This window comes from Schistocerca gregaria, chromosome 1, assembly GCF_023897955.1.
Source record: "Schistocerca gregaria isolate iqSchGreg1 chromosome 1, iqSchGreg1.2, whole genome shotgun sequence".
NCBI classification, from domain to species: domain Eukaryota; kingdom Metazoa; phylum Arthropoda; class Insecta; order Orthoptera; family Acrididae; genus Schistocerca; species Schistocerca gregaria.
Window position 1 is genome coordinate 521,692,244 of NC_064920.1, and position 21,440 is coordinate 521,713,683.

The window sequence follows — 21,440 nt, forward strand, 5'->3', positions numbered from 1 at the left end:
TGTTAAATGCTCTCCCATACAGCCTTGGCATTTGAGGCAAACATATTTGTGCGGATGCAGACTCTTTGCAGCATTACACAAGCATTCTCAACTCAGCCTTCGCTAGATGTAATTATCCCAACAGCCTAGTTCAAAATCAGATTTCCAGGGCCATCAAATCCAGTTCTGGTAATGATGAACCCTTCAAGAAGCAACTTCAGAGCACACCACTTGTCACCTGGCATTATCCTGGTCTTGAATCTATTAATCAGCTACTTCAACCAGGCCATGACTTCCTAAAACATGCCCTGAAATGAGTTCCATTCTGTGTGAGATTTTGCCCTCCACACTTAGAATAGCTTTTTGTCTCCCTCCCAATCTCTTCAATACCCTAGTCAGATAGTATGCTTCTTCTGCACCCATCTCCCTACCCTCTGGCTCCCACCCCCTGTGACCATCCCTGCTGCAAGACTTGCTCTATGCACCATACTGCCACCACGTGTTCCAGCACTGTAACTGGCAAAATACATTCTATCAAAGGGAGATTCATTCGTGGAATGACACGTCATATACTAGCTGTTATGTAAACATTGGTCATCGTATCACATTGGGATGCCTACCACCCAGTTATCAGTCAGGATGAATGGACATAGGCAGAGGGTGTATATCAGCAACACACAGTTCCCTGTTGTAGAATATGCTCTACAACATGACAGTAATGACCTCAGTGCCTGTTACACCACACACGCCATCTGGGTGCTTCTCCCAGCCATTAGTTTCTCAGAACTCTGCAGGTGGTAACCAATGCTACAATGTTTCCTTGGTTCCCACCACCCACCTGGCCTTAATTTACTTAAATTCCTTCAGTCTCGACATTTCTTCACAGTAACTATTCCTTTCTTCACTCCATTTTAGATTTCTACATCATTCATTTTATGACCTCCCAATTTTTCACCATCGACCCACCCCCCTTGCACCCCTCACCTCTGCTACATACAATGCACTTAGCTTTTCACTCTTATTAACTCATGCATGATATGTTAGTAATAATCTCTGTCTTTCATATTACCCTGTCTTCCACCTATAAGATTTCAGGTTTTCAAGTCTCGTCCGGAGCACTCTCCAACAATCAGTCTTTACTTCTCGTCCTGTCTGGTAAATCTCCCCTGACGCGGAGTTCTGGGTGACTTTTCTGAACTGTACCACTTTCCCTAAACCTCTCCAGTTCTTTTCCTTCACTGTCTTCCTCCTCTTCAACTCTTCCACCAGGGGGAGGAGTGATGGCTCCAGAAGCTTGTAAAAGTAAAACCTTTGTGTGTGCTTTTGTGTGTGTGTGTGTGTGTGTGTGTGTGTGTGTGTTTTCTCCTGTCACCACTTGGTGAGTAGACTTTTTATCCCTTTACATCTCTTTAAACACATTGTGACATGCTAATAGTGCAAAAATTAGAATATGTCTTCTCAATATGACAGTTTCAAAGGAAGAAAACTCATTCTAACTCTTCTTCATTTATAAACAGAAAGCACATTTTGTTAGTTCTTGTACTACAAAACTACATCTGGTTCAGAACTGTACTAACATATTGAGATTTGAAAGGTAATGTGGAATTTAATGTCAGTTGCTTTCCTGAAATTAAACCTGAAAAAGAAAGTCATTATTTTTGCAAAATTGTCACTATCTCCTCGCCATTTTTCCAGAATCTTTGAAAAATAAATAGTGCTACTAATATTAATGTTTTGAAAAAGTTGTGGAGAAGCATTGTAGTGGGATGAAAATTCAAGAAATTCAGATACATACAAATTCAACTAAAAATAATAAGAAAAAGTGTATTAAATTTCCTAACTTGTGTAAAGCTTTGCTTATGTTTTGTGAAGAAACATCTAAAATAGCTGCATATTGACCAACCTGTAACAACACACATTGTTCCAAGATTTGCAAGAGCAGTGTGTCCCATAACAATGTTTGCCATGATGCTGTATCCAGTTTGAAGAGAGGGCATCCTCGTGTTCAAAGAATACATATATTTCACATTTAGAAAGCAATGGCACCCTGTCTACTAAATTTAAATTTGTTTCTGAATAATGCTGTACTTCTAATTTTTTTAACTGCACTGCAATTTAATTAGTGAAAGAACCATATATGATTGCTGAATTACATTTGTGGTCTTTTTCTCCTCCCTGTTTCTTATAGCAGACATTAACATTTTTATGGAATTCCTTCATCATGATTGAACATGTTTGAATAAAATCTACATCTACATCTACATCCATACTCAGCAAGCCACCTGACGGTGTGTGGCGGAGTGTACCCTGAGTACCTCTATCGGTTCTCCCTTCTATTCCAGTCTTGTACTGCACGTGGAAAGAAGGATTGTTGGTATGCTTCTGTGTGGGCTCTAATCTCTCTGATTTTATCCTCATGGTCTCTTCGCGAGATATACGTAGGAAGGAGCACTATACTGCTTGACTCTTCGGTGAAGGTATGTTCTTGAAACTTTAACAAAAGCCCGTACCGAGCTACTAAGCCAGAATGAGATTTTCACTCTGCAGCGGAGTGTGCGCTGATATGAAACTTCCTGGCAGATTAAAACTGTGTGCCCGACCGAGACTCGAACTCGGGACCTTTGCCTTTCGCGGGCAAGTGCTCTACCATCTGAGCTACCGAAGCACGACTCACGACCGGTACTCACAGCTTTACTTCTGCCAGTATCCGTCTCCTACCTTCCAAACTTTACAGAAGCTCTCCTGCGAACCTTGCAGAACTAGCACTCCTGAAAGAAAGGATATTGCGGAGACATGGCTTAGCCACAGCCTGGGGGATGTTTCCAGAATGAGATTTTCACTCTGCAGCGGAGTGTGCGCTGATATGAAACTTCCTGGCAGATTAAAACTGTGTGCCCGACCGAGACTCGAACTCGGGACCTTTGCCTTTCGCGGGCAAGTGCTCTACCATCTGAGCTACCGAAGCACGACTCACGACCGGTACTCACAGCTTTACTTCTGCCAGTATCCGTCTCCTACCTTCCAAACTTTACAGAAGCTCTCCTGCGAACCTTGCAGAACTAGCACTCCTGAAAGAAAGGATATTGCGGAGACATGGCTTAGCCACAGCCTGGGGGATGTTTCCAGAATGAGATTTTCACTCTGCAGCGGAGTGTGCGCTGATATGAAACTTCCTGGCAGATTAAAACTGTGTGCCCGACCGAGACTCGAACTCGGGACCTTTGCCTTTCGCGGGCAAGTGCTCTACCATCTGAGCTACCGAAGCACGACTCACGACCGGTACTCACAGCTTTACTTCTGCCAGTATCCGTCTCCTACCTTCCAAACTTTACAGAAGCTCTCCTGCGAACCTTGCAGAACTAGCACTCCTGAAAGAAAGGATATTGCGGAGACATGGCTTAGCCACAGCCTGGGGGATGTTTCCAGAATGAGATTTTCACTCTGCAGCGGAGTGTGCGCTGATATGAAACTTCCTGGCAGATTAAAACTGTGTGCCCGACCGAGACTCGAACTCGGGACCTTTGCCTTTCGCGGGCAAGTGCTCTACCATCTGAGCTACCGAAGCACGACTCACGACCGGTACTCACAGCTTTACTTCTGCCAGTATCCGTCTCCTACCTTCCAAAGCGTCTCTCCTGCAGAGTCTTGCACTGGAGTTTATCAATCATCTCCGTAACGCTTTCGCGATTACTAAATGATCCTGTAACGAAGCGCGATGCTCTCCGTTGGATCTTCTCTATCTCTTCTATCAACCCCATCTGGTGCGGATCCCACACTGCTGAGTAGTATTCAAGCAGTGGGCGAACAAGTGTACTGTAACCTACTTCCTTTGTTTTCGGATTGCATTTCCTTAGGATTCTTCCAATGAATCTTCAGTCTGGCATCTGCATTACCGACGATCAACTTTATATGATCATTCCATTTTAAATCACTCCTAATGCATGCTCCCAGATAATTTATGGAATTAACTGCTTCCAGTTGCTGACCTGCTATTTTGTAGCTAAATGATAAGGGACCTATCTTTCTATTTATTCGCAGCACATTACACTTGTCTACATTGAGATTCAATTGCCATTTCATGCACCATGCGTCAATTTGCTGCAGATCCACCTGCATTTCAGTACAATTATCCATTGTTGCAACTTCTCGATACACCACAGCATCATCTGCAAAAAGCCTCAGTGAACTTCTGATGTCATCCACCAGATCATTTATGTATATTGTGAATAGCAACGGTCCTATGACACTCCCCTGTGGAACACCTGAAATCACTCTTACTTCGGAAGACTTCTCTCCATTGAGAATGACATGCTGCGTTCTGTTATCTAGGAACTCCTCAATCCAATCACACAATTGGTCTGATAGTCCATATACTCTTACTTTGTTCATTAAACGACTGTGGGGAACTGTGTCAAACGCCCTGCGGAAGTCAAGAAACACGGCATCTACCTGTGAACCCGAGTCTAAGGCCCTCTGAGTCTCGTGGACGAATAGCACAAGCTGGGTTTCACACGACCGTCTTTTTCGAAACCCATGCTGATTCCTACAGAGTAGGTTTCTAGTCTCCAGAAAAGACATTATACTCGAACATAATATGTGTTCCAAAATTCTACAACTGATCGACGTTAGAGATATAGGTCTATAGTTCTGCACATCTGTTCGACGTCCCTTCTTGAAAACGGGGATGGCCTGTGCCCTTTTCCAATCCTTTGGAACGCTTCGCTCTTCTAGAGACCTACGGTACACCGCTGCAAGAAGGGGGGCAAGTTCCTTCACATACTCTGTGTAAAATCGAACTGGTATCCCATCAGGACCAGCGGCCTTTCCTCTATTGAGCGATTTTAATTGTTTCTCTATCCCACTGTCGTCTATTTCGATATCTACCATTTTGTCAACTGTGCGACAATCTAGAGAAGGAAGCACAGTGCAGTCTTCCTCTGTGAAACAGCTTTGGAAGAAGACATTTAGTATTTTGGCCTTTAGTCTGTCATCCTCTGTTTCAGTACCATTTTGGTCACAGAGTGTCTGGACATTTTGTTTTGATCCACCTACCGCTTTGACATAGGACCAAAATTTCTTAGGATTTTCTGCCAAGTCAGTACATAGAACTTTACTTTCTTTTTGGGTACTTTTGGGTACTAAGCTGCATCATTGTGAAACAGTAAAAATAACTATACAACCAATGTTTCTATTAGATTTATAGTGACTCCTGCAAAGAGTCAAAATTTTGGTGTTTTAGTTTTTTTTCTTATTTCCAAATGCCTTGGTCTGATATGAAACAATTTTTTTCCAAATTGACATTCACCATGGAGGCCTGCAAATCTATGAATGAATGCAATTTAATATTTATGAAACATTAAGACTTCAGAACTGTTACTGGCGTTTAATGTTTCGTCTACGCACTAACATGCAATCTTCTTATGGCGAGGACCGTAGAGGAACAACAAATCCAGTTTTTGTGCATTATGTCCACCACAATGTAATCTAGTATTTATTTATTAATTGTTGTGACACACATTTTCCATAAATCCATTATTGCAAGATAGTACACGAGTGGGTAATGATTCAAAATATTTAACTCATTATAATGCTAATGTCGTGTACAATCACATACAAAGGTTAGAAATACAAAGTTTAGATAGTATATGAACACAGAGTTTGATTTATGAAGTGCAGAGACTGTGTTCATTACTTACAGAACACAAACATTATGATTCATATGGTAATAATTAAAGTAGAAAAAGGCACTGAATTAAAAAAAAAACACATTAATGTATTGGAAGTAAACTTATCTCTCTGTTTAAGAATTCATATAAAGAATAGAAACACTTTTTCAAGCAAAAACACCTTTAGCTTATTTTTAAACAATCGATTATTACTTTGTGGGGAATTAATATTTTGAAGATTTTTGTGCTAGTGTGTTTTTACCAGAGACAAAGTCTTCAGGTGAGAGTGTATGTTACATTTCCTTCTTGTGTTATGATGATGATATGATTTTGTTTCATATTGAGATGAATTTTGTGATATAAAGGAGACTGCCAGGTAGTAGTTAATATCCCTGTTTGCTTAAAAATATTTTGACAATTTTTTTATGAATGGTAAAAACTTTTTTTTGGTAGTAGTGTATTGCTCAGATGATGATTCCATGACACATCACAAATGGAAGTAGCCAAAATAGGTAGATTTTGAGACATTGATATCTCCAATTTTGCACATTACCTGAATGACAAATGTTGCTGATCTAAATGAAGATTTGGATGCTGTGGTGTTCAGAGTTAAGCCTGTTATCTATAAGGATGCCTGAGAATTTGAAACAGTATACCCTTTACATTTGCTGGGTCTCCTGTACAATATTATATTAATTTATTGTTGGTTTTTCTGATCAGAATGAAATTGACTGTAATTGGTTTTGCTGAGATTTATTGATTGAGAATTTACTGTAGCCCAGTTTAGAACATATGGAAGTGATTGATTGGCGTTAATCTTGTAAATCTTTGGATTTTTTATTGTCTATCACAATGCTTGTATCATTTCCAACTATTCTGAAGTTGCTTGTTTTATTTGGGGACTCAAGTAGGTTGTTGATATCAATGAGAAACAGCAGGGTAACTAGGACAGAACTTTGGAGAACTCCTTAATGTGCTGTTACGCAGTTGGACTCGGCGCCTCATATCCGCATGTTGTTCCGCCTAACACTATTTTCCCATGCCTGTCATGTACATATGATTTTAGCCATTTACCCAATTGTCTTTGATTCCATAGCGACATGGTTTCCTTACAGGTATCCTAGATTTGACATGGTTAAAACTGTAAATAGGTCACAAAACATGCCAATAGGCAATGCCATCTTGTTAAGGCATTTCAAAATGTTATTTGTAAATGAAAATATGGTTTTTGTTTGGAGATACCTGTTCCGGGTCCAAACTGGTTTTTGCTGACTGTGTGAAAGTTGGGAAGGTGATTAACAATTCTGGCTTTTATTAATTTTTCTACTTTAGAAAATGTAGTCAAAAGGGCTAAATGGCCTTTTAGTTCTGGAACATAAGTACAAACTTTTAAACTTCAGTATAACTTTACTTAGCATATTACAATATTTTAAGATTATTACACTGAGTGGGATTGCCTTAATTTTTTGATGCAATGTATAGCTCTTGATTTCTTTTGTATGAACTCATTATATGAGTGGTGACCAATGGTGTTTTGGAGGGTTCTTTAATTTGCATGATGTATATCCTTTTTGCAATGATGCTTTCAGATAACAGAGCCACTTTGTTAATGAACATTGGCATTGTTTAAGTTATATGCAGGTCTCCAGTTTATGTTTTCTAGACATGATTTAAAAGCCAGAATAATTTTGTAATTAACTGCACTAGCTACTTTCCAGTCATGTCCACTTTCATTCTCATAAATACTTGCATTGTTAATAGTGAGTCCTTATCCATCTTGGTCAGAGAGATCATTCAGGATTTGACCAGTAATTACATCACCTATTTTAGTCTGGTATGTAAATATACCATGAGGTAGTGTGCTCATACAAGAAGTTATTCTTGTAGGGAAGTGACAACAGAAGCAGGACTGTATATGGTCATAAAATTTTCTAAGTGTAATCTATCTCTAGAATTAGGTAGAAAATTTACATTGAAGTCACATAGCACTATCGCATACATCTCTTCTGCATTTAAAGATGTACATTAGGAGAGAGTCAAACTGTTTCAAAAAGAGACTAAAATTTCTTGAAGGTGCCCTGTACATTGTTAGTATCAATAATAAGAATTATTTAATGGCATTTCTAGGGCACTCTCTTCAAAATGATGTTGTAGACAAAAACTGTGCACATAAATTGCACTACTTATGACATTCCTTTTAACGTAGCTGGCACACCAACCTTTCTTTACATTTTCTGCAGAATAGTGTTGCTAAGTAATAATAATGTATAACAAGGTTTTCTATACTACAAGTAGCAATGTGCACATTAAAACACAGAGTAGGGATATAATCCACACCTCCCGATGTTTTCTCTTTCCATTCACATATGGAGTGGGGAAGAGTAATTGCTTCACTGTCTCTGTGCAAGCTGTAATAAGTAAAATCTGATCTTCACCTTCCATATGGAAGCAATATGTAAGTGGTTGTAGTATAGGTCTAGATAAACCCTTATAGTTGGTTCTAAAAAATTCCAAATAGATTTTCATGGGATAGTGCACAGCTGTCTTCAGTTGTCTGCCAGTTCAGTTCTTTCTGCATATTCACGACACTCTCCCATTGATCAAGCAAACCTATCACCATTTGTGCTGGCTTCCCTTGTATCCAGTCAATATAGTCCTATTTAATATGGGTCCCACATTCTTGAATCATATTCTACGTTAGTGCACACAAGTTGTTTTATGCTGTCTCCTTTGTACATTGATTGCATTTCCCTAGTATTCTACCAATGAATTTGGAAATATGTTTCGAGAGCCTATGCAGTGCTGTTCAAGTTTAGGGGGAATATCAGGTGGGCTGAGGCATGAATGGGAATTTGGACTGAGGAGGAAGGCATACTAGTCCATGCAGCTGTGCAAAGCTACTATGCCAGGGTGGCTAAGTGGTGAGCATGAGATCCAGGTTCTAAATTTTCATTCTTCGCTCCAGTCTTCATATATACATCATAAAATTGTGGTTGATATCAACACTGTATCTTGTTTGTACATTTAGTGGTTGCATCTAACTTTTTCCATCTAGTGGCTTACATAAACATTTAGTTGTTCCCACTTAAATAGTATAACAGGAAATGGAAATAATATTAATGTTAATGATAATTTTCTGATAAATTACACTGGAAAACAAGATACAAAACATATCTGTCATGTGTAAGAATAACGAAAAACTGTTTCATGGGAACAGTTGAAATACTTTCTAAGCTTTTTGTTCTTGGTTAGTAATAGCAATTAATATTTGTAAGTCAAATTCAGTTGCTGCTTATCCAAGGCCGCCAACGAATAACATGAGGGCTAGTGAAAGCATTGTGCATTCTTTAAGGAGTAGAAGGATTCAGCTCCCTTTGCAGAAATTAGGATATAGGTCTTTCTTAAATCACTTCAAGCAAGTGCTCGATTGGTTCATTTGAAAAAGCCCTAATAATTTCCTGCCCTATTCTTGTCCAGTCAGAGCTTGTGTTCAGTTTCTACTGATCTCTTCATTGAAAAGATAATAAATTCTAAATCCTTTTTCCCACCTTCTGTAAAATGCCCAATATAAATATGTATATGACAGCTGGAAAATGAAAGTGACGCTTTAGAGGGGAGTGTTTTCAAAGATATATTATTGTCAGTACCATACAGAACAGTTGTGGAAGGATTTCACTTGCAACGAAAATTGCACTCCCTTGTAAACTGAAGCTATTTCTTTTCCCTTTATCTAATTAATTATTGTTAAGTCATTCCATTCTGACTGAGTGTGCCCATTGCTGATTTAGACAGTTGTGTAGAGAGAAAGATGATGTATAGAATTAAGATTGTGAAAGAAGATGTTCTAGTAGCATTAGTCTTTTCTAACCTTGGTTACTTTGACAGATTGTAGGGCCAGAAAGCTAAATTGCTGGTGCTGAATTGGAAGCTAATGGATATATACTTACTGTGGGCATGGAAGAATGAGTACCTGTACAACTGAAAAAGTGGAGAACACAAACTTACAGCTTTATTTTGTGTGTGTGTGTGTGTGTGTGTGTGTGTGTGTGTGTGTGTGTGTGTGTGTGTGAGAGAGAGAGAGAGAGAGAGAGAGAGAGAGAGAAATGTATGTATTGTTTTTTTTTCCTTTTCTGCTTGTAATTATGTCCCTGTAGGTGCTGCACCTCTTTCTTGTGTATATGTGTAAATAAATGGTATTTATTAATTTCTTAAATAATCACATGTAAGAGGAATGCCATGTAATAAATGTTGTGAGGGTAACAAGATTTGTGTGACAGTGCCTGAATTGTTTTCAGTAGAGTTGAACCAGTATGTTTTATGCCTTATCTGTGTAATCTTTTAGTGTGTGTGTCCTTTTCCATAAAAATTTTATTCCACCATATTGCTTAATTCCTTTGTAGATGTAGCTTTAATGTTGCTCTTGTTTTATCTTTGTTGCCGTGGTAACTGATGTAACTGCTCCAACCTTCCTCCAGAAAGTGGTAAGATGTAGTACTGAACATAACTTCGCCGTCAATTTTGAGACTCACTTTTTCTGTTTGACTGATGTGTTCATTTTGTATGTTCTATTTTATGACTGTATGCATGAATAAACCAGTTCTCTCTTGCATTATCAAGTGTCTCTCCTCTATGATTTATATTCTATGAGCACTGTACACGTGAAAATTTTCGAAATATTCACTTTACCTGCTGGTGCACATTACCACTCACATAATTTTTTGAATAATACATCAGTCACATTAATTTTAATGCAGTTATGTGAAAACAATATCAATAAGTTAGTACTACTTTTTACATGAAGTTTTAGAAATTTTGCACTTGAGATTGGCATTACCAAAGGTGTCTGTTTAAATGTACCACACAGTCATACAGAAGCATAAATAATAGGTTTATGTCCCATAAAATTCTCCAGGTTCATGTGCATCCACATAATTCAAAATGGCAGTACATACACAATGGCTGACAACAGGATTTTTAAGGTTCTAGACATTAACATTGTGTATTTTCCACTCAAACTGCTTTCTCCATGCAGTGGAGGTGCACATATCAAAACGACATTGTGATATACAGCTGCAGTTATGAGGTTTACATTGTGAATACATATTCAAAGTTGCACTGTTTAATTTCATTGCAAATAATGAGGATATTAGTGTTGAAAAAAGAGAAGCATTTTCTTCCAAGTGCATTAAAATGTTAACACTGAACAGGCTCTGTTGATGCAGTGCACCTATGAATATAGGGCAGGAAGTGTGTAATGATAAAAAGAGGGAAGTGTTTGCTAAGTATTGATTAAATTTTATTTGCCTTGAAGTATATTTTAGGAAGAATATTAGGTGCCTTGGGAGCTTTTGTTTTCATTACCCTAATCATTAGACATACAAGAAAGGAAAGCTAAAGAACTCTTGCTAGAGTTCTATTGTCTAATAGTGTGTGGTTGATACTAATTTTTATTTCAGTGTTAAACATTCTCTGAATAAATGGGATTTGAAAATTTGTATCATTCATCCATGTAACTGCCAAACTGGATTTTACACTTGCATTAAACTATCAGGCTACAGTACCTGTTTCATTTTCAAGCTAAAAAAACTCAAATAATATGCCTTCTGTATTTCTCAAATGAATTAATTTTGTAGGAATATGGGTTATGAACAACACTACACTAAAAGTTTAGAACATTTTAAATGCTAAAGGCCCACATTCGAGCTATAGATTCATTAAATTGCTTTTAATGTTTGTTTTTCATGTATATAATATGTGTTTGCTGGCATGTCAGATTTTGGAGGGAAGAACTGCATTTCATTACACTGACATCTTGGTAGAGGAAACAGATCTGTTTTACTAATTTATTTGGTGCTTTTATGTTACAAGTTTGATGCTAAGCTTTCCATAATTATTTGCATTTTGGCAGCCATTTGCATGGAAAGCTGTATCAGTATCAGCTTGTGCATGAATGTCCAAAAAATTGTCAGAGCAGCAGTTTAGACAGTAATTCTAATGACTGTTTTAGTCTTGCATCTGTGCTTTGTCAAGCAATCAATATTCAACTTACAAAATTTTATAGTAAAAAATTTGTTAAAAGTTCATCATAGGAAAAAAGTCTTAAAGGGACCACTTGCATCAACATATTTATATTATGTCACTGTTGATTATATCATAGTCCAAATGAATTTTAGAAAAAATCTAAAAATGTTGATTCTGCTCAATTTAGTACTAATTAATTAATAATATTGTTCATAATCTTTCTCTTTCCCCCAATATTTATTAGTGCATTTGCTTTTATGTAGCATTCTTAAATGGTTAAGAGGTTGCTTACATTTTACGATTTGATCTTGAGGGTTTTCAGCTGCACTGTTCATCTACAAACATAAACATAAATGCTGAATCTCAGTTTTCAGATTTCCAAAATCTTCACAAGGTATATCAGTCTTGGCATCTTGTTTCAAAGTGCCAATGCATCCACATCCATATTTCTTTAGACACAGTAGAGGAACTGGCCCTTTAAATCTTGCAAATGTTCTTGTCAGTAGCAGCTCAGGTCTCTGCCCCCCCCCCCCCCCCTAGACATACATTTGATTGCACTTAGTGAGATGCTAGTTGGCATTTACTTTGAACCTTCCTCAATGTTGAGATTCATTAGTGTAGCTCTTCATTGACTTCCACATAGACTTGCTAACATTTTATGGGAACCTTCATCTGTACTATTGTCCATATTTTATACTACATTCTCTCTGTCCCACTCATCATCAAAGTGCATTCTCTCCCTAAATAACAGTGGTATCCTGTGGTGGAAAAATTACCTATAACTCCTCCATAAGACTGATTTTATGGGATAACCAGTCCACTGCATCAAAATCATGACCTAAATTTTCATCAAACCACAGTCACACTGTCTCTTTATGAACATTCTAATAGATACCATTTAGGACCAACTGATTGAACTTCTGTGCTCTTTAAAAATCTCACACAGTTCCCCATTATATGTAATACAGAATCAAATACTAACATCAGGGCTTCAAACTTACTTGGTTGAGAAAGTGGGGAGCATATGCTTATGTTCAACATTAATGAAACAACAGGTGTATGAGATTGTCCTGTAACTAATAGCTGTCTTTTACAGTTACCATAAAGAAGACATGTTAAATTGCAGACAAGCACAATTAAAAGACACTTACATAAAGCTTTCTGCCACAGCCTTCATCAGTAAAAGACACATACACACACACACACACACACACACACACACACACACACACACACACACACACCATTCATACACACAAGCAAGCACATCTTATGCTTATATGACTGGCATCTCCAGGATCTTGGGTTGGAATACAGCTATCACATGGGATACAATCAGCAATCTGAAGGGAGTGGGGAAGGGGAAGGGATAGCAGTGTGTGGGTGAGGAGAGGGATGAACACTGCCTGGTGGAATGTGCAAGGCTGGGACTGCCAACAGTTGCAGCATCAGGAGGTTGTGGGGAAGGAAGGTGGGGGGAAAAGGAGCAGAAAAGGAGAGGATCTGGCAAAAATGGGCAGATGCATTGGTAGAGGGTTGCAAATAAACAGGTTGTGAGATGACAATGGGGAGGAGATGATAGGACAGAGGGTGCAGGAACTGTTGGGTGGAGGGTGTGGGGACAATATGTTAACATAGGTTGAGGCAGGGATATTTATAAGAGTGGAGAGTGTGTCGTAAGAATAATTCCATCTGCGCAGTTCAGAAAAGCTAGAGGTGGGGGGAAGGACCCAGGTGTCTTCAGTACTGAAGCTACCATTGAAATTAAGTGTGTCACATTCAGCTGCATGTTGTGGCACATGGTGGTCTGCTGTTCTCTTGGGCACAATTGGGTGATACCTGCAGTTTTTCAGCTGTCATACCTTTCACACCAAAAAATCCCTGCCATATAGACTGGCCACCTGGGGATGGTGTAACTCCACTGACAAAAACTCCCTTGCTCAGTATGCTGAGGTCCACCAAGGCCTTCACAGACAGGCACTATCCCCCAGATCTAGTCCACAAACAGATCTCCCATGCCATTTCCCCTCACACCCCAAATCTTCCCATCACTCCCAAGAACCAGCCACAAAGGAGCATCCCCTTAGTCACCCAGTACCACCCCAGACTGGAACAACTGTATCACATCCTACGTCAGGGCTTTGATTACCTATTATCATGCCCTGAAATCAGGGACATCCTATCTAAGACACTTCCCACCTAACCTCCACAACATCCTAGTCCATCCCTATGCCATTCCCAATCCCAACCCCTTGCCACAAGGATCATATCCCTCTGGAAGACCCAGATGCAAAGCCTGCCCAATCCATCCACCTAGCACTTCCTATTCTAGTCCCGTCAGGGACTGGGCCACCTGTGAAAGCAGCCATGTCATTTACCAGTTCTGCTGCAATCATTGGACAGCTTTTTATATCGGTATGACTACCAGCCAACTGTGTACCAGGGTAAATGGTCACTGCCTGATTGTGGCCAAGAGCAGAGTAGACCACCCTATGCCACGACATGCAGCTGAACATAAAACACTTGATTTCAATGGTTGCTTCACTATCTGAGCCTCTGGATTCTTCACTCCACCACCAGCTTTTTCAAACTCTGCAGATTGGATTTATCCGTGAAACACATTCCCTGCTCCCGTAACTATCCGTGCCTCAACCTCATTTTTTTCCCCCACCTCCTTGCCCCACATCCTCCTGATGCTGCATCTGTTGGCTTTTTAGTCCCTGGACACTGCCAGATGGTGTTGTCTCTCTCTCCACCCACACACTACTATCCCTTCCCCTTCCACTCTTGCTCCAGATTGCTGCTTGCATCCCATGTAATAGATGCATTCTGGCCTGAGATGTAGGTGTTGGCAGTTGTATGTGTCTAAGGTATGCTTGCTTGCTTTCTTGCTTTGTGTGTGTGTGTGTGTGTGTGTGTGTGTGTGTGTGTGTGTGTGTGTGTGTGTGTCTGGCTGTTACTGATAAGGCTGTGGTAGAAAGCTTTGTGTAAGTGTCTTTTAATTGTGCCTATCTGCAACCAGACAAGCCTTCTTTATGATAAGTAGCAATCAGTTGTTTCATATATTGTTGATATTCGTACCCACAGTTTCCATTGTTTCACTTGAACCATCTTTTATAAGCACATACTGAGCTACACCAGCATTTAACTGGTATGCAGATTCTTTTCGAAATGATCAAATATGATCGAAGCAGACTAAATCAATTAAAATTTGTGCCGCGGCCGGGACTCTAACCCGGGTCTTCTTGCTTACTAGGCAGATATGCTACCACTACACCACCGAGGCACTATGGCAGACATAGCTGCACGAACTACCTAGGTCGAGTTCCCTCCCCAACACAAACTTTAATTCATTTTCCCTTAATATCGTCACTATTGCCAGGGCTCGCCGGTATTGGCGAGCTACCCAGCATTGTACGTAGCGGGACGTCTGCTGTACCATATGGTGATCTTCTCAGATCTTATAATTAATCTGCCTAGTAAGTAAGAAGACCCGGGTTCGAGTCCCGGCCACGGCACAAATTTTAATTGATTTAGTCTACTTCGATCATATTTGATCATTATCGTGAGATAATAACGAGACGGGAGTCTCAAAGGACACATTTAATTATAAGATCTTTTCGAAATGTTGGAGATATTCTTCAGAATGACAAGATTGGAAACCCAATAAGCTTTTTTAGAATCAGGAAGATATTTTGATAACATTTACCTCCACATGAATGAAAACAATGAAAACTAGCATGAAATAGTGTTAACAAAGAGAAAAGAAATAAGTGCAAAATTAGAGTGAGACAGAATAGGTGGCCAGTACTAACTTACAGAAGACAAAAATCTGGTGCTTTCAATAGATACATTCAAAAGTGCGAAAAAACTATTCCTAGCTTTCAGCACTGCTAGTTCTTGCTACAGGAAGGAAAAGGGATTATGTTTGGGGAAGCTGAATAGGAGGAGGACCTGATCACTTGGCCCCAATTTGATAGGGACCCACCTGTTGCAAGTACAAGGGGAGACACAAATGAAGGAGTCATCAGAAATAGTAGGAGGTGAAAGGAACCCTATTTTGTGACTAAAAAATGTTTTGAGTGCAATGAATGGGCAATAGTAGATGTAAGTGGATGTGCAGCATACCTCTCAGAATTATACTTTATGCTTGCTTGAAAATGTTGTACAAATTGGATCAGCCGCAAAGTAGGTAACATAAAAAATTTTGTTTACCTTGACGTAGATGAACAAACAGTGACACATTTGTAATGGAGCCATAACATTGTGCGAATACTAGAAGTTCTCTGTTGGGTAACTGATAAGCAAATGAATGAGGTAGAACAGTGTTTAGCACTGTAGGCTCACATTCAGGAGAAACAGAGTTCAAATGTCCGTTAGGCCATTCAGTTTAAGTTTCCTGTGGGTTCCCTATATGTTGTAAAGGTTCCTTTAGAAGAATGTGATCAAAGTCTTACCCTATCTTTGCTCTATCTGGGCTAGTGACGTAACTCATAAGGCCTTGTCATTAACAGTACATTAAATCAGAATCTTTCTCCTTTTCTTTAATTAACATGCAAATAAAGTTCTGAATTATTCAATGCCAACTAGTTCTTGAGCTCTGATTCTCCAAAACCTTTTGCTCTACCACTGTTACTCATAGATACACCTCACGTGAGCTGAAATTTGATGATTTGAGAAAATCATATTCAAAACCTGGTCATTGACTTTTGTTTAAATTTGATGGGGCATAGTGAATGTTTGTAGAAAGTTAGCCAGTTGAAAACGACTATATGAAATGTTAATCGCACCTCTGCAGACCTTTATATAGGTACATAAACCTATATAGCCACCCAGAGCTCACTGATCAGGATATTTAAATGATATATCCCTATAATTTTAAGCATTTACATTTGCTTATGGCAGAAGATTAAAGTTATTGAATATGTGTGTTTGTCTGATGTCATGTATTTTGCAAAATGAGACAATTAAAATTATCAGGTTCTTGTATTTTACCCAGAGTTAAAGATAGTGGGACCAAGGCTGTCAAATTATTTTCCACAAAATATTACATGTGGGTCAAATAGCCTGTTGGCCTACTGTCACAGGAATTTTTTTATGAAAGCTTGGTACCACATATATCACACAGTGTCATAGATTGTGTGTTCAACTGACTGCCTTGAAGACACAAGTTTTTAGTTTGAAGTGGTTGCATAGTTATGTAACACACAAGAGAACAAGGAGGTTGTTCTTTTATGTGATCTTGCAAGGTTGGCATAAGGTGACTGTAATACATGATCTGATAAAATCTTATATGGTACAGATCTTATTTCTTAGGAACTGTTGATTTGAACTATACCATGTTATACTCAGCAGTACTTATTTTTATTTTGACAGTCAATTTTGGTCAGAGTCTGACCATCCATAGCTCATAAAAGACACATTTAACTGCGCTTTCTAGAGGTGCAACATCTAATCATTCTTGAAATGCTCCATTCTGTTATATCAATGTCATGTACATCTGTCTTCCAGTGTAAACTATTACATTGACACTGTGCACTAGAAGATGGAAGTATATGATGTATGTTTCTAGCATTTGTAGACTTAGAGAAAGCTTTTGACAATGTTGACTGGAATACTTTCTTTCAAATTCTGAAGGTGGCAGGGGTAAAATACAGGGTGCGAAAAGCTATTTACAATTTGTACAGAAACCGGATGCCAGTTATAAGAGTCGAGGGACATCAAAGGGAATCAGTGGTTGGGAAGGGAGTGAGACAGGGTTGTAGCCTCTCCCTGATGTTATTCAATCTCTATATTGAGCAAGCAGAGAAGGAAACAAAAGAAAAATTTTGAGGTTCGCCGATGACATGTCAGAGCCAGCAAAGGACTTGGAAGAGCAGTTCAATGGAATGGATAGTGTCTTGAAAGGAGGATATAAGATGAACATCAACAAAAGCAAAACGAGGATAATTGAATGTAGTCGAATTAAGTCGGGTGATGCTGAGGGAATTAGATTAGGAATTGAGATACTTAAAGTAGTAACAGAGTTTTGCTATTTGGGGAGCAAAATAACTGATGATGGTAGAAGTAGAGAGGATATAAAATGTAGACTGGCAATGGCAAGAAAAGCATTTCTGGAGAAGAGAAATTTGTTAACATCGAGTATAGATTTAAGTCTCAGGAAGTCATTTCTGAAAGTATTTGTATGGAGTGTAGCCACCTATGGAAGTGAAACATGGACGATAAATAGTTTGGACAAGAAGAGAATAGAATCTTTCAAAAGTGGTGCTACAGAAGAATGCTGGAGACTAGATGGGTAGATCACATAACTAATGAGGAAGTGTTGAATAGGATTGAGGAGAAGAGAAGTTTGTGGCACAACTTGACTAGAAGACGGGCTTGGTTGGTAGGACATGTTCTGAGGCATCAAGGGATCACCAATTTAATATTGGAGGGCAGCATGGAGGGTAAAAATCGTAGAGGGAGACCAAGAGATGAATACTCTAAGCAGAATCAGAAGGATGTAGGTTGGAGTAGGTACTGGGAGATAATGAAACTTGCACAGTATCATGGAGAGCTTCATCAAACCAGTCTCAGGACTGAAGACCACAACAACCACCACAAGTTACAACAAACTACAGCATTTTGTGGTTGTACAATGCACACTTAAATACATATTTTATGGTCTGAGTATGGTCAGATGGTAATCAAAATAAGTTGTTTAAAAAAATTAAATATAGCTGTGTGTTGCATGATGTATTTTGTAGACTTTATGAAAACTGTTCTATGCTACCTACCCAAAATTGGTGTAATTTATGTTATTTAGGTTGAAGTTGCTTAATGGTTCATGATGTAATAAAATTTTATCAACAAAAGGATGAAACAAAAGTGCTAGAGACTGTTAAATATGATGTTTGGTGCGAAAAGAAAATTTTTTTTATGATTAAAATGCACATGTCAGGTGTTATTACTGCGCTATAGATAAGAACTCCCTCAGTTGTACATGCAATAAAGTTAAAATGTTAAGAGTATGTGGCAACATAATGGAATGTTGTGAAAAGTAAGCAGACAGCAAATGAATTAACTGATGAAGATGAAGTCACAGATAACATGAAATAGCTAAGCGTGGTGACACTTTGGTAAAATTTTGAATTTATGTGTATCAGGAGCAGTTCCTAATGTAGTCATCTGATCTATATTTTCAACAGTACCCTTAAATCTCCTTCACAAAATACTGGAACAGTAGACTCACTGTCTTTTCCTTTCCAAAATGGACTGTTGCTCCTTACAACCTTCCTTAATAAGACAGTAAACATGAATAAAAATCCAGAATGAAATTCCCACTCTGCAGCATAGTGTGCAGTGATATGAAACATCCAGGAAGATTAAAACTGTGTACCAGACCGAGTCTCGAACTTGGGACCTTTGCCTTTCACAGGCAAGTGCTCTACCATCTGAACATCCCAAGCATGACTCACGTCCCATCCTCACAGCTGTAATTCCACCATTATCTTGTCTCCTACCTTCCAAACTTCACAGAAGCTGTCCTGCAGACCTTGCAGAACTGGCACTCCTGGAAGAAAGGTGAGAGCTTCTGTGAAGTTTGGGATGTATGAGATGAGGTACTGGTGGAATTAGAGCTGTGAGGATGAGTTATGAGTCATGCATGGGTAGCTCAGATAGTAGAGCACTTGCCCATGTAAGGCGAGGAAGTTTCATAAATAAAAATAAATTAATTAAAAGTAAGGTGGGAAAACTTGTGGAGGAGTATATTGAGAAAAAATTGAAATATTGAGCTATACAATGAGATGACAAAAGTCATGAGATACCTCCTAATGTTGTGTTTGACCTCATTTTGCCCAGTGTAGTGCATCAACTCAATGTCGTATTGACTCAATAAATTGTTGGAAGCCCCTGCAGAAATATATTGTGTTGCTGGTGCAGGACTTTGTGCATGAAATGACCTCTCAACTATGTCCCATATCGGTGAGCTGGGTGGCCAAATCATTCGCTCAAATTGCACAGAATGTTATTGAAACCAGTCACGAATAATTGTCGGCCTCTGACATAAAATGCCATTGTTGTTTGGTACCATGAAGTCCATGAAAGCTGCAAATGGTCTCCAAGTATCTGAACATAACCATTTCCAGTCAATGATAGATTCAGTTGGAGCAGAGGATGCAGTCCATTCCATTTAAAAATGATCCACATAACCGTGTAGCCACAACTAGCTTGCACAGTGCCTTGCTGGTAACTTGGGTCCGAGGCTTCATGGGGTCTGTACTGCACTCAAATCCTACCATCAGCTCTTACCAACTGAAATCGGGACTGATTCGACCAGGCCATGGCTTTTCAGTCATCTAGGGTCCAACTGATTTAGTAGTGGGGCCAGGAGAGGCAGTGCAGGCGATGTCATGCTATTATCGAAGGCACTCAAGTCGGTCATCTGCTGCCATAGTCCATTAATGCCAAATTTTTCTGCATTGTCCTAAGAGATACATTCATTGTATGTGCCATATTGATTTCTGTGGTTATTTCACACAGTGTTGCTTGTCTGTTAGCAGCGACAACTCTACGCAGATGCCACTGCTCTCTCTCATTATGTGAAGGCTGTCAGCCACTATGTTGCCCATGGGGAGAGGATTTCCCTGTAATTTGGTATTCTCAGCATGCTCACGACACTGTGTCTCAGAATACTGAATTCCCTAACAATTTCTGAAATGGAATGACCCATGCATCGAGCTCCAATAACCATTTCACATTCAAAGTCTGTTAATTCCCATCATGTGGCCATCATCACACCAGAAACTTTTTCACATGCATCACCTGAAAATGAAGGACAATTCTACCAATGCAGTGCCCTTTATACCTTGTGTATGCAATACTACTGCCATCTGTATAATTGCATACTGCTGTCCCATGACTTCTGTCATCTCAGCATACATTGTGTCAGCCAGTTACTTTTCTAAACACATCTTTAAAAAAGTACTTTAACCAATCCCAGATCAGTCAAACTTGAAAAAATATCAAAAATGGAAAATCCAGCATGGAATGTAACAATATTATGAAAAGGAAAGTTACACTTGCCATATAGTGTAGATGCTGAGTTGCAGATAGGCACAGCAAAAAGACTGTCACAAATAAAGTTTTCGGCCCTTAAGGGCTTCGTCAAACACACACACACACACACACACACACACACACACACACACACACACACACACACACACAGTGTGGTTGCAGTTGCCCAATACTGTAGTCATGTGTGTGTGTGTGAGTAGCATTTGTGTGTGTGTGATCTATTTTGGATGAGATCTTTATTTGTGAGAGTCTTTCTGTTGTGCCTATCTGTGACTCAGCATCTCTGCTATATTGTGCATAGCAACTTTCCTTTTCATAATATTGAAAAAAATCATCTGCAGAGGTATTAATAAAGGTAGTGTAGGATAATTGTAGGAAACTAACTGAAGAACAGGGCCTAGCATAGTCTTATATAGTACAGAATTTTCCTTAATTTTTGTCATATGTCATTCCTCTGGACTATGGATCATGAAAGATTTAACTACCTAATACATTTACTCATACCTCCATCACTCACTTAGTAGATGCAAGTAGCCCGCATCCTTACAGCTAGTGTGTCTGTTGGCTGTTTATGTAACTAACAGTATGTTGCCACCTGGTAAATAAATGTTTTCTCTGGTATCAGTTAATGTTTATTAATAAAGATAAATAGGCAAAAACTAAAATTTCATTCCTCGGTGAAAGAGGAGAAAGGATTACAAAAACTAGAACTTG

The 21,440-nt window shown here is 39.0% G+C and overlaps 1 protein-coding gene and 1 non-coding gene across 30 annotated transcripts in view; one reads left to right on the plus strand and one right to left on the minus strand.

The window, feature by feature from the left end:
* The window catches only part of LOC126354726 (calcium/calmodulin-dependent protein kinase type II alpha chain), a 976,610-nt gene that overhangs the window by 766,980 nt on the left and 188,190 nt on the right, over window positions 1-21,440 (plus strand). The window lies entirely within an intron of this gene.
* Trnat-agu (transfer RNA threonine (anticodon AGU)) lies at window positions 14,881-14,952 on the minus strand. Its single transcript has one exon. It is a non-coding gene; the product is annotated as a tRNA-Thr (tRNA).